This window comes from Kogia breviceps, chromosome 1, assembly GCF_026419965.1.
Source record: "Kogia breviceps isolate mKogBre1 chromosome 1, mKogBre1 haplotype 1, whole genome shotgun sequence".
Classification (NCBI taxonomy): Eukaryota; Metazoa; Chordata; class Mammalia; order Artiodactyla; family Physeteridae; genus Kogia; species Kogia breviceps.
Genome location: NC_081310.1, coordinates 40,086,629 through 40,101,304, shown reverse-complemented (window position 1 = coordinate 40,101,304; position 14,676 = coordinate 40,086,629). Strand labels below are relative to the sequence as shown.

Sequence of the window (14,676 nt, the reverse complement as noted above, 5' to 3'; positions counted from 1 at the left end):
CAGTTTCTCTCTTGTCTGCTATCTCAGAGAGAGAGAGAGAGAGGGAGGGAAAGAGCGGAGTCAGGCAGGGAGGGAGGCGGGGGAGAGAGAGAGGAAAGAGAGGAGCTTTACGAAAAGAAAGCAGCAGAGAAACACTTGCTAGAACTCTCATTAACACACAGTAGCTGAGGAATTTTCTGAGCACAGCCGCTGCAAAACAGACTATCAAAATCAAGTGTTTAAAATCTTTAATTATACATCCATATACTCATTTGGTGCAGACAAAGCCAAGAGAACCAAGGTTCTGGATATGTGTGTGACTCTGCAAGTAAACACTTGTAGACAAACAGATGCAGGCGTACATCCCCATGAGACTAATATCTACATTCATGTATTTCAGTGAAAATGTCTACTCTCACAGTTTACATGTCTTAAAACTATTCAAGGGCTTCCCTGGTGGTGCAGTGGTTGAGAGTCCGCCTGCCGATGCAGGGGACGCGAGTTCGTGCCCCGGTCCGGGAGGATCCCACATGCGGCGGAGCGGCTGGGCCCGTGAGCCATGGCCGCTGAGCCTGCGCGTCCGGAGCCTGTGCTCCGAAACGGGAGAGGCCACAACAGTGAGAGGCCCGCGTACCACACACACACAAAAAACTATTCAAATGCTCTCAGTGATGGAAGTGCAAATCAGACCAACAGTGCCCTTTGCCTCTGATGCTATCCCTGATCCCGCCTTCCCTAGGTTTTTAGGGGGGGTTCCTGTTTCTTTTTTCCTGCCTCAGGAAAGAAGCCCCCAAAAGGAAGAGGGTAGGAGGCTAGGCAGAGGCTTTCAGTGTGACTGTCAACTTTGTGTGCCGTGCTCCTTTGTTTGGGGCACTCCGCAGACAGAGCCCAGACACAGACTGTGCCCGAGGGAGGCAGTGGCATAGAGCAGGGCTGTGACACACACACACGGGGCTCTGCAGATGGCCAGGAACAGGTGGAGGCGTATGAGGAGGAAGAAGCAACAGGAAGAGAGGATCTGAAGCAGGCAGGTTAACGCGAGGAAGGCGCTGGCTGGCTGGAAAATAAGCCTGAAGGTAGACAGCACAAGACCACCTCTGACCAATTCCTGAATGTTCTCTACAACACTCCTCTCTCCATACAAGGAATCCCTTCACCGTGTTTCTCCAAGTGTCCCGATCATCTGCATTAGAAATAGCTGGTGACAGCATTAAACTGCAGATCCTGGGACCTACCCCAAAGAGTCTGATTGAGTGGCTGGGGACCGGAATCTGCATCTTATGATTCTGATGCCGGCTGGACTTTCTGAAGACTCATTTCTTCATCAGTGTGGAGTGAGTAAATGAGTGAATGAAAAGAGAAGAAATCCAAACGGGACACCTGTGAGAACACCGACACTGATGGAGGGTGGGTGACAACACAAACTGAAAATGCGTGGCTGGAGTGGTAAGGGGGGAACCAGGAGAGAGCAGTGTCACAGAAACAAAATGGGAGTTATGAGAAGGACTGACTTGCCACTTTCAAGATGTGCCATGCTTTTCACAGCTCTGAGACTACACCGCTGTTACCTTTGCCTAGAATTCTCTTCATCCCCAGACAAACCGTCCCTTCAAGCCTAGTCCAAAGCCGCATCCTCTTAGAAGCCTTTCTGTCTCTCTCAGGTGTAGGTAATGGTCCCAATCACATGTTGTTTGTATTTCTTATTGCAAGTACCTTGATACATTGCAATTATTTATAAGCCTCTCTCTTTCTTCCCTAGTAGATGGTGGTGAGTTGTTTTATGGAGACCGATGATCTCTCAATCACTGTTATACATCCCCAAATTTTGGATACAAAGTAGGTACCCAATAAATGTGCATTAATTAAGTGGCTGAATATATCATAAGAGTATTTCTTAACCTGGGTGGTTGTTACATAGATGTTTGCTCTATTGGTCTTTAATACGTTTCACATATTATTTTGTAGGCATGATACACTTAACAATAAAGAAAAAATTTTAAATAAGTCATAACATCTGGGATTTAGTCAGAAAGTTAGGCCTTAATGAATCATGAAGAGAAAATATTGCCAAGTGCTAACCTAAAAAGGAGGTTAACAGGACAAAAAAAGCAAAGAAAGCACCAGAGTGAGGTGAACCCAGTGGGATGTACTATATAGTGGAGTTGGTTTTTGATAAACTGATGTGTTTGGGGCTCAGAAAGTTGTCACATTTGCAATCAACGGTGGCAAAGAGGTGTCCTTACAAAGATGGGATGCAAGAAGTGGGAACAGAGCTTGTACTAAATCTCCTGGAGAAGGACCACTTAAATTAGCAGAGAACAGAATCTCCCATTTACTTGGCTTAAAAAGTTTGGAGGAATTGTAACTTGCAAGTTAGGAATGACACTAATAATTGAATGAATGAATGAATGAATGAATGGATAAATGAATACATGGTTAGATGTATGGATGGATGTATGGATGGATGGAGTGCTAAAGGAAAAGGGCCCACAACAACTCTGAGGTACATCACTATCTAAGGGGCATTTTAAATACTATTGAATACTTTTTAAAGTGTTTCGTTTGGTATCAAGACCCCATCTACAATGAGGAATCACAGCTCAGAAAGGTTAAATGGCTTGCTCTCAGGACACAGCTAATAACTTCCAAAACGAGATCTAGAATCCAGATCTTTCCACACATAATCTGCTGCATTTCCCACTGTACCAAATTAAGCCCCAACAGGTGAATGTGGTCATTAAACTTGGTGAAACAGAGATGGAAATGAATTCCATCCTAAAAGGCTTCCATCTTAAAACACAAAGGAGAAGCTATCTTAAGGACTGATCTATTTGTCAAAACATTTATTCAGCAAGCATCATACTCAGTACTGTGGAGTTGGGACTCTAATGAGAAGTCTGAAGTGGCCTGGCAGACAGCTGGGAAAGCTGCTGCCACCACCTGCCTCTCCACCATCTCTTGTGTTCACCAGAACACTAGTGGCCATGAGTACTGGATGTGGAGGTGTGCTTTCTAGATCTTTCTTCAAGGGAGGTCTTCTTGCCCCAGCTGTGGGCAGTCAGCCTCCAGCTGTCAGCTCTTTTAGGATTTGCCTCAGCTGCAGAAAGCCACTTTTCCCAAGAGTATGGCCTTCCCAGGGTGACCCACATTCAATGGTTGATGGGGGTTCAAGGGTCCAGCCATTAAGTCCAATACAGGTCACTAAGATGGCCATTTATGCTCCAGAGCTTCCCTGTGGGGTTGACGGAGGCTTTGTTGGGCCTGTTTGCCAGTTTGACATTTTCCTCTATATAATCCTGCATCATCCTCCTCATTTCTACAGACTTAATCTCTAGTAAACATCCTTCGTGGCCAAGTCCAGCTCCATGTTGGCCTCCAGATAACCCAACCTGCAAGGCCACAGGGTGAAGCAGTGGTGTCCTTGTGCTCTGTTTGGGCTTTACTACCAGCGGTCTCCACACACATCTCCTCTAGGGATGTCAAAGCTTCAAACCAATGACAGCTTATTCTTCCACCAAAGTGCTGGGCAACTGATTTGATCTCCAGGTCTCAGTTCCATCATCTAGAGGAAATCAGAGGCTGTGGAGCCCTGGCGCCACCTGGGCGGTACGAGGAAAGTCAGAGCCTCCTTCAACCAGAGTAGCTCTGCTTTTATCTGTTTTATACGTTGAGGATTTCATTTGAAATTGGAGCTTTACAGTTACACATATTTTTTTGAAAAGCATTGGTTCATCTGATCCCATAGACAGCTCCCACCTGTAACATTCTATGATGCTCCTACCGTCCTCAGAGGACACCAAAAAGTAGAATAACAACATAGTAGGTACCTAAGGCCATCCACTGATTTGGAAAAACAAATCAACTCACATATACAGCCAAGATAAAGATTAAGAGACAGAAGACTTTAAGGCTAAATTCTGGTTTATTGGACAGATAGGGAACTATACAAATGATGATGGAATTAAGAAGAGTTTCCCAGAGGATTTGGAAAATTTGTTAGTTTATGGGGCTATCAGAAGGAGTTAAGACAGCAAAGTAAAGGAAACAGCGTTCAGTTAAGTATGATTCTGAGCCCCAAACACAGTATGTCGGGTATGTGACTAAGCCTATCTTGAGGGACACAAGAAATTAGGCCGCACTGTCTCTGCAGTAGGCCCTGGAGAGAGTGGCTTCCTTATTCCCTCTTAAAAGAAAATACTATTCCAATGAAAATGATTGAAGAGAAAAGAAATCCAAGCTGCTAAAACTCTAGTGACACATTTTATATAAAACTGTATGTATTCACATGCAAGGAAGAAGGTTTAATGGTTATCAAATAGTTAAAAACAATGAAAAAAAAACTCTAAAAAGAGAATCATATCTAAATTACCTGTGAATTACCATGTGGGAAATACTAAACATATGAAAATCCTTAATAATTCAAAGACACTCATATTGAAACAAAGCATATATATATTCTGGAGATGCAATGCAGAGATGGTTAAAGAGTAATTTATGTTTCTTGATGTGCTGTGCCAACAAGTCTACACATTTTCCAAATATTTATATTTGGCCATTATTTTCAAGATCCATGTTATTTGGAAAAGACATTTTGACATAGGAATGAATAAATATTATAATATGTAATGAGAGTGGTACATAGTGCCTTGTATACAATCCTCTCCATCTTCAAAACTTCAGTTGTCCACCAGTGTGGATCCCAAGTCTGTTAATGAGAAAACTCTCTCACTATTTCGAGCAGTCAGGCACATGGGAGCTGGTATAGCCTTTTTCTTTTCTTTTTTAAACAATATTATGAGTTATTGCTTAATTTTCCAAGGTTAAATCATTCTGCAGTTCATCATCCAGTAGGAAGTTAAGGATTGGTTCATCTAAGATATTTAAAGTTTACATTATCTTTTGTAGCCTACTGTAGTCTTTTGTACTCTGTGTTTTCCAAGCCTCCTCATCATGAGATGGGGACAGCCCAGGCCACAGGTATAATTTTATTTATTTATTTATTTATTTATTTATTTATTTATTTATTTATTTAATGTTAAGTGGGGTTTTTTGGGGCAGTTTTGGATTATTTACTTGATTAGAAGTTCATTAGACAATGAAACAACTCTTTAATATATTCTAAAATAGTAAAGATACAATATAATTTTATATAGATAAGTTTGTTCAACAATGATTATCTAGTGTTGATATGCATACAACTTTATTTTAACATCTTTATTGGGGTATAATTGCTTTACAGTGGTGTGTTAGTTTCTGCTTTATAACAAAGTGAGTCAGCTATACGTATACATATATCCCCACATCCCCTCCCTCTTGCATCTCCCTCCCACCCTCCCTATCCCACCCCTCTAGGTGGTCACAAAGCACCGAGCTGATCTCCCTGTGCTATGCGGCTGCTTCCCACTAGCTATCGGTTTTACATTTGGTAATGTATATATGTCCATGCTACTCTCACTTCACCCCAGCTTACCCTTCCCCCTCCCCGTGTCCTCAAGTCCATTCTCTACGTCTGCATCTTTATTCCTGCCCAGCCACTAGGTTCATCAGTAACATTTTTTTTTTAGATTCCATATATATGCGTTATATACGGTATTTGTTTTTCTCTTTCTGACTTACTTCACTCTGTATGACAGTCTCTAGGTCTATCCACCTCACTACAAATAACTCAATTTCGTTTCTTTTTATGACTGAGTAATATTCCATTGTATATATGTGCCACATCTTCTCTATCCATTCATCTGTCAATGGACACTTAGGTTGCTTCCATGTCCTGGCTACTGTAAATAGTGCTGCAATGAACATTGTGGTACATGACTCTTTTTGAATTATGGTTTCCTCAGGGTATATGCCCAGTAGTGGGATTGCTGGGTCATATGGTAGTTCTATTTTTAGTTTTTTAAGGAACCTCCATACTGTTCTCCATGGTGGCTGTATCAATTTGCATTCCCACCAACAGTGCAAAAGGGTTCCCTTTTCTCCACACCCTCTCCAGCATTTATTGTTTGTAGATTTTTTTGATGATGGCCATTCTGAACAGTGTGAGGTGATATACCTCATTGTAGTTTTGATTTGCATTTCTCTAATGATTAGTGATATTGAGCATCCTTTCATGTGTTTGTTGGCAATCTGTATATCTTCTTTGGAGAAATGTCTATTTAGGTCTTCTGCCCATTTTGGGTTTAGGTTGTTTGTTTTTTTGAAATTGAGCTGCATGAGCTGTTTGTATATTTTGGAGATTAATCCTTTGTCAGTTGCTTCATTTGCAAATATTTTCTCCCATTCTGAGGGTTGTCTTTTTCTCTTGTTTATGGCTTCCTTTGCTATGCAAAAGCTTTTAAGTTTCATTAGGTCACATTTGTTTATTTTTGATTTTATTTCCATTTCTCTAGGAGGTGGGTCAAAAAGGATCTTGCTGTGATTTATGTCATAGAGTTTTCTGCCTATGTTTTCCTCTAAGAGTTTGATAGTGTCTGTCCTTACATTTGGGTCTTTAATCCATTTGGATTTTTTTAAAATTAATTTTTATTGGAGTATAGTTGCTTTACAATGTTGTGTTAGTTTTTACTGTACAGCAAAGTGAATCAGCATCCTTTTTTTGGATTTCCTCCCCATTTAGGTCACCAGAGAGCACTGAGTAGAGTTCCTGTGCTAAACAGTAGGTTCTCATTAGTTATCTATTTTATACATAGTATCAATAGTGTATATACGTCAATCCCAATCTCCCAATTCGTCCCAGCACCCCCCCACCTTGGTATCCATACGTTTGATCTCTACATCTGTGTCTCTATTTCTGCTTTGCAAATAAGATCATCTATACCATTCTTCTAGATTCCACATATATGTGTTAATATATAGTATTTGTTTTCTCTTTCTGACTGACTTCACTCTGTACAATAGTCTCTAGGTCTATCCATGTCTCTACAAATGACCCAATGTTCATTGCAGCACTATTTACAATAGCCAGGACATGAAAGCAACCTACATGTCCATCAAAAGAGGAATGGATAAAGAAGACGTGGTACATATACACAATGGAATATTACTCAGCCATAAAAAGGAATGAAATTGGGTCACAGGTATAATTTTAACTGAGCAGAGGAAGGAGGGAAAGAGCAGAGAGAAAAGAGGGAAGAGCAAAGTGCACAGGGAGGTAGGTGGAGGGGTTAGAGAGGAAGCCCTAGCATGGGGCCATCTATGCCCAGTGGAGCAGAGGGAGGGATGGTGGATGGAAGCTCCCAGACAGATCTAAGCCCAGGGCCTCCTCTCTCCCCACATCTGAAGAACTGCCTTCCTGGCCTGTCCTCACCAACCCTGCTCAAACAGTGTGTGGAGGGGACAGGACAGCTCTGAAAGCTTGGAAATTGGTGTTTCATTAAGCAGTCTCTAGGCGTAGAAGAAAATGACCAAAGCAGGACCAGGTTCTTTTCCCTGGGAAGTCCTGGCACTGGCTGCACCTGGCAGTTGGGAGACAGCCATTGGCGATCGTCTCCAGAACATCTTAGGACATGCCTCTGGCTAATGCCCGGGGTGGGCCCAGGTGGAGCCATGTGACATCAAATTCCACAGTACAGCTGGGTCGGCCTTGGAAAACTACAAGAGCCTTACAGGAGAAGAGACTGATGTTCAAACCTTCACAAGGCAAGACAGCCACTCCGTGGCAAAGCCAAGAGTAAAACCCCCAAGTTCTCGCTCCAGACCCATCCGTCTATCCAAGGGTTGAAGCATCCCCATCACCATGGAGCCTTCTTTAACGGACAAGGATCACTATGCAGATAAGTGGGGCTCTGATGCCTTGATCTTCCGTCTGGTGGACTTAAGAGAGGATTTTTATCCCTCTCTAAAGAACTGAGGATTTCTCTCCATGGAATGGATTTGAGAACAGAGATCTTTGTTGAAAATAGTCAGAACATCAAACATTTTTTAAAATGAAAGGTCAAATACCTCTAATATTTAGTTAGATCTGTGTGGGAAAAAGGAAGCGCTTTTAAGAATGTAAATGCCGAATCTGGGAAAAGCCAATATCTTAAAAACTCACTCGACATGTGGTATACACAGGGTGGTTGGCACCACCCAAAGAGAGCATGAAAATCATGGCACCTTATAAAAATCAGAAGTTTAATTCATATCATACACAGCCAAATAGACATGAAAGCTGTGTGTTAATCAGATATACGCATGAGGAAAAATGATACATGAAAACCTAGATGTAATTTTTAAGAGATAAATTAGGACAATGCATGTGTAGTTTAAAAAAGAGCTCAGCATAAAGTTCTTTTCCAGTTAATACAGATAGGTTTTCAGGGAGACACCGCTCCTGACAAGGAAGGATTTGGTACCTGCTGATGCCCTGTGTTCTTTAGTTCCCCTGCCATTTTACTTCTCTTTCCTTATCCAGAGGGCATTCTCCTCACACTAAGATAATGTCTATAATTGTAACTATTATTTTCATACCTTCACTAATTCATTCAATCAAACAAATATGTATAAAACTCCTGGAACAAGACAAACCTAATTTTGATCTTATGGAGCCTGCCGTCCAACATAAACTAGTCCTAGTTTTCCAGAATAATTGTTGCTGCTTTTTCTTAAACATAACAGCCCCTTATTCGACATTGTTCTCAAAAAGATGTAAGAATGCATATAGGTTTTATCTAGTTTTTCATTAAATTTAAAATCTCTTGTTGGAAGAAATCACGCTACAATGACCTTTCGTATCAAGTAGTTATAAAACAATAGATACAGTGACTTTCTTATCAGAAAAGCAAAATGTGGTTATCTGTCCTGGGTCTGGAGTTCATCTTATCTGAAGTGCATGCTACCTTAGCTGGATCCTCAATGGCCAAATGCTCAGAGAACTGTATCGATGTACAGCTGGCATCCTATGAATGTGCAGCAGTGCAAGAGTTACCAAAATATCAGGGAAACTCAATGTGTGCATGATGAAGCAATTGCTAGTTCTAAAGACAGAAGTGTAGCAGCGCCAAATTTAGCAAAGGGCTTGACAATCCTCTGTCTGTGTGTCGGTAAAGGAACAGGATTATTTCGGACTTCTATATGCCTCGAAATATATGGCTAGTCTTAGAAAAAAGGCAGTCGTTGATACTTCAGGTCACGAAGTCTAATTCTGATGTGAAATCTAACTCCTAGCCCAGCATGGCAATTATCTTCCCTTGAAAAAGTGCTCTGTGGATAAATATGAATCTCCATGATACCTTTGTATGCTAAAGCTGGATTATCATGTCTTTTTAGATGCCAGAGAAGGAAGAAATTTATTCCACTTGAGTTTATAAAAGCATAAAACAACAGGCGACAAAGAACCCTAGCATCAAATTAATCTAGGTTCAAATCTCTCAGCACAGCTACGAACAAGCAACCACCACAACAGATGCTGAACAGCACTTGCCACGCGCCAGCCCAGTCTAAGGGCTTATTTAACCTTCATCATAACTCTGTGTATTACATAACATTATTATCTGTATTCCACAGATGGGGAAATGGAAACATAAGTAAGTTAAAAGCTTTTCTCCAGATCACACAGCTAAGTGGCCAAGAATTGGACCCGCTCAATGTGGTTTCAGAGTCCCCTCCATCACACATTACACTAGACTGCCTTGTGTAAATTACTTAAGTTCTCTAAGCTACTGTTTTATCTGTGAAATGGGGATAATGGCTCTGACCTCAAGGATTGCCAGGACATCTAAGATAAAACATCTGAAAGTGCTTGGCAGGCACACCACATGGGCTTCGTCTCTATTTTAATTCTTAGGCAGTGCCCAATCCCTCCTCAGCACCTTGTCTCCATCGAGCTAAGTAGTTCATTCTTCCTCTAAGAATACCTGTAAGTGACCTGGCATTGCCTGCCTTCCTTTCTGGGCTCTGGGGATGTGACATCACTAAGTCCTAGGCTGGATAGAAAGATTCCTCTTTGGTCATCACGGGATGGAGGTGGCATTTTAGCTCCAGAAAGAAAGGAGCCTGAGCTGTTGAAGGAAGTGAATTCCACCTTTATCCTCATCCTGACTCTTGCTGTAAGATACAAATCAGTTAATTCATCCCATTCTTATTCAGCATCTTGCCATCCTGAGTCCCTTCCCAGCTCTTTGGAATTCCTTCTCTAATTCAGTGTGGCTTTTCAAGTGGGCCAGGAGCCAGCCCTTGCCCTTGTGAAGTCTGAAGGCTACATAAGCTACTTTGTCCTGAATGTTCTTCTGGGAGTCTGGAAGGAACTCCAAGTCCATTTTTGACAAGTTATTGGCAAACGAAGAAGACGCTCCTGCCAATTTGCTTCAGGCACTGAGCATGTTCACCGGTATCATACCAGGTGTCATTAATATGTTATTTACAACGAACCCAGTGTTAAACCTATTCTTTGGGTTATATAGGGTTACAGGTTTTGTACTTTACAGAGTAATGTATTTTTCCCAACTCAGAAAGCTTAGAATGTGTGAAGAACTCAGACCTCAAATGTGAGATATTCAATACATTTATTGCAAACGAGTCTTATTTAGGAATCAGGATGTGGGCCAAATGATCAATGCTCTTTCTTCAAGTCAAATAATCACTTTATAAAGCTGAAGACTGGGACAGATGTCACTCCCAGGGCTCAGCCAGTCAAGCTCACAGGTGTGAGGTCAGCACCCTGGCGAAATGCTCTACCTTTTCAGTTCTCCGAGGTAAACCCACAACTTCATCCTAAGGAATTTCAGAACTGGAAGGAATGCCTCTGAATGCTCTGCTCTGGGGCTTAGAGAATGGAAGTCTAAGACACACAGTCCCCCAAACTGCCATATTCTTAGCAAGAGTGGGGGTCGTCTGTGTACAGTCTACTTAATGGCGCGCAGCCACCCAGCTGGAAACAGAGTGCGCACTGAAAGGTCAAAGAGCTGGGGAGAAAGTGATGCTCCCACCCTGGCCAAGCCCCAGCAGAATCTTGAGGGAGGGAGAGTTCCCCCAAGGAAAATGGCCTCTTCACACATTCCACACTGTTTACCTGGCATCCATAATCACCTCCACACTCTACCGGGCATCAGACCTACCAGCCTGAACACCACAAGCAAAACCCCAACAAAGCAAGGCTTCTGTGCAGTTTTCCATCCCTTCGGGCCCAGGACATCAACTAGTTACTGTGAAAGCCATGTGTACTAATAAGCTGTTCCCAAGAAACACAGGCTTTCTGAAGCGATGCTGTCGTCTTTGCCTCCCGGGCCCTTGATTTATTTGTAAGTAAATTATACATATAGAAAATCTGTGAGTAGAAACTTTTCAGGTCACAAAAATTATACCACTAACAGTTACCTATTTATTTATGAGTCAGTCATGTGTCCCCAGCTATTTAGCCAGGTTAACCTGTCCAGAAAAAATAAAATCAGAAAATAATCTCGGGCTTCCCTGGTGGCGCAGCAGTTGAGAGTCCGCCTGTCAATGCAGGGGACACGGGTTCGTGCCCTGGTCCGGGAAGATCCCACATGCCATGGAGCAGCTGGGCCCGTGAGCCACGGCCGCTGGGCCTGCATGTCTGGAGCCTGTGCTCCGCAACGGGAGAGACCGCGACGGTGAGAGGCCCGCATACCACAAAAAAAAAAAAAAAAAAAAAAAAAAGAATCTCATAGCTCCCAAGGACCAAGGAATATGGCAGGAAAAGTCAGTATGAAGTAGGGACTCTATCTTTAATCTGACTTTACTTCTAAATTCACTGTGTGGACTTGGCTACATCACTTAGTCTATCTAGGCTGATTTATTTAACCTCTTCATACTCTGATGATGTTGAGTTAATCTAGATTATTTTTGTAAAGTGTTAGGACCCTTTCCAGGGAAGGATACGCACCCCCCCGCCCCTTACACACACAAGCAAAACTTTGAATTTTCTACCACCATACTTAATTAGAGAAGAAATTCCGAAGAGTTGGGAAGGGACCTCAAGATGGCAAGATGCTGAATAAGAATGGGGTGAATTAATTGATTTGTATCTTCCACAAGAGTCAGGGTAAGGATAAAGGTGAAATTCACTTCCTTCAACAGCCTGGCTCCTTTCTTTCTGGAGCTAAAATGCCACCTCCCTCCCATTGATGACCAAAGAAGAATCTTTCTATCCAGCCTAGGACTTAGTGACATCACATCCCCAGGGCCCAGAAGGGATGGAGGAAAAGAAGAATGGAAGCCAGTAAAGGAAACGTAGGTGGGCAAGAGAGAGGAGTGAGGAGAGACCAGCCTCGCTCCTGCCTCTTTGCCTGGTGTTCTCAGAGCTGCCCCGCAGAAGCACAGAGCCACGAGGCAGTGGGCAAGACTGACCTTCCTCACAGGCAGCTGGTGAGGACAGCTATTAAATTATTGAAAATTTCAGGCTGAAAGAAAGTCAAATATTAATGACTATATTATTAGGAGGAAGAAAACTTGGCAATCCACACAGATTTAAACTATCTGTTCCAGAAGAAAGCCCAGCAAACAGGACTGAGTGCCGTCAGATACAGCTTCAAAGAAATTACCCACTGCTTACACACAGGCTCTGTGAGAAGACTGCCAATGGCTGCACTTTCTCCCACCCTTGCTATTGCTGGTGGTTTCTGTGGATAAACGGTTTTCAGTTATGGTTCACTAACTGTTTTCAGCATGTTCTTCCTTAACCCACTTGCTTCTCAAGTGAAGATTTTTGCTGGTAGAGGAGATGATAATATTCCACTAGCTTCTAATTAAGCACATGGAGCCAACAATGAGAACCTTCACATCCAGGCTGACTCATCACTTGGGTTGCCCCTGAGGTCTCTGATTCAGTTTCCAGCTTCTCCAATCACACTAAAGCCACTGGATTGAAAATATGAGAATATACAGTATGGCAGCCCAGGTTTTCATCCCTCCTACCTCCCTCGGCTGCCAGGAAGACTTCCACATGGGAAAGAGATACACAGGGAAATGGAAGAAGATGGGAATTTGATGTTTAATAAATGATGTCTGAATGCTGAGAAATCACCTTAGAAATTACATGTGCATTATTTTCATATTTTGTATTTTTTAGATGGATGAATATAATATGATAGAACAAGTGTGTTTTCAAACTAGCTTCATCTAAGCATTGCTTTTTATTTAATAATTGGAAATTTCACATAAAGCACTGGCATTACTATAATTATCACCATGCCTGTCACTGTCAGCGATTTGCTTTAAAATACAGTCCTTCAGCACACATAGCATGATATATATGTGAGTTAGTATTAATTTACACTATAGGGAAAGTTAGTTAACATTTAAAATGCCTTAATCAGGAATACACACTTCAGGAATGATTGGTTAGCATTTCGTATGTCAAATTTTCATTATCATTGAATTTCAAAATATTATCTAATTTCCACTGAAATTACTTCTTCAACCCATGGGTTATTTATAGGTGGATTGCTTACTTGCCAAACCTTTGGCAATTTTCCTATTTTCTTAGTCATTGATTTCTAGCTTAGTTTCTCTTTGGTCAAGAAAACATACTCTGAATAAATTTAGGTCTTTGAAATTTGTCAAGACCTGCTTTATGGTCAATTCTGGTAACTTGGAAAAAAAGCTGTACTATGTCAATATTGAGTACAATGGTCTATGTACATCAATCAAGTAAAATTAATTAATAGTAATTGCTCAGATCTTCTTTATCCTTATTGAATTTTTTGTCTGCCTGTTCTATTATTTCTTGAGAGAGTGGTGTTAAAGACTCCCACTATAATTATGGATTGATTTATTTATCCTCTTAATTCTGTCAAATTTTTGCTTTTTACATTTGGAGCTATGATGTTAGATATATACAAATTTAGAATTGTAACTTTTTGTGGATTCATCCTTTAATTATTATAAAATGTTCCTATTTATCTTTAATGATGATTCTTCCCTTAAAATCTATTTTCTCTGATCTAAGTAGAACTACACCAGCTTATTTTGGTTGGTATTTACAAGGTGTATCTTTTCTCATTGTTTTATTTTCAACTTCTCTGTGTCCTTCTATTTAAGGAGTATCTCTCACAAGCAGTATATAGTTAGATTTTTTTGTTCTTTTTTAATACAGTAGGATAATAATTATCTTTTAGTTGGAGTATTTAGTCAATTTCCATTTAATTCACTTACTGATATGTTTGTGTTTATAGTTAACATCTTAGAATTGTTTTCTATTGGTCCACCTGCTTTTATGTTCCCTTTTCTCCCCTTTCTTACTTTCTTTCAGATTAATCAAGTATTTTTCATTCTGTTTCCTCTTCTATGTATTATTTTACTAGTTACTCTAGAGATTACAATGCATGTCCTTGACGTATCATAGTACAGTAAAATTATAGCTTTTAGTACTTCCAGATGTTGCTGTGACCTTATAACACTTGAACGTCATTTAGCCCTCTTCCCCTTTTTGTATTATTTTGGTCATACATTTAATCTACATATATCTTAGACTCCAAGAGACTTCATTTTTGTTGTTTTGTATGATCAATATTCATTTATATTTGTCCATATATTTTTCTCAACATTTTATTCTGAAATGGTATATTTCAAAAATAAAAATGGAAGAATAATATAGTGAATGCCCATATAACCCTTATTCAGACTCTCTAATCAACATTTTTCTATATTTGCTTTATTGCGTATCTATTCATCTCTCTATCCAGCTATCAATCCATTTTATATTTTTAATATATTTCAACTTAAGCACATATTCACCTTTTCTGTCACTCTCTAGTC

The 14,676-nt window shown here is 40.9% G+C and overlaps 1 protein-coding gene across 2 annotated transcripts in view; it reads right to left on the bottom strand.

Moving 5' to 3' along the window:
• KIF26B (kinesin family member 26B) overlaps positions 1-14,676 on the bottom strand; it is a 508,676-nt gene that overhangs the window by 185,652 nt on the left and 308,348 nt on the right. The window lies entirely within an intron of this gene.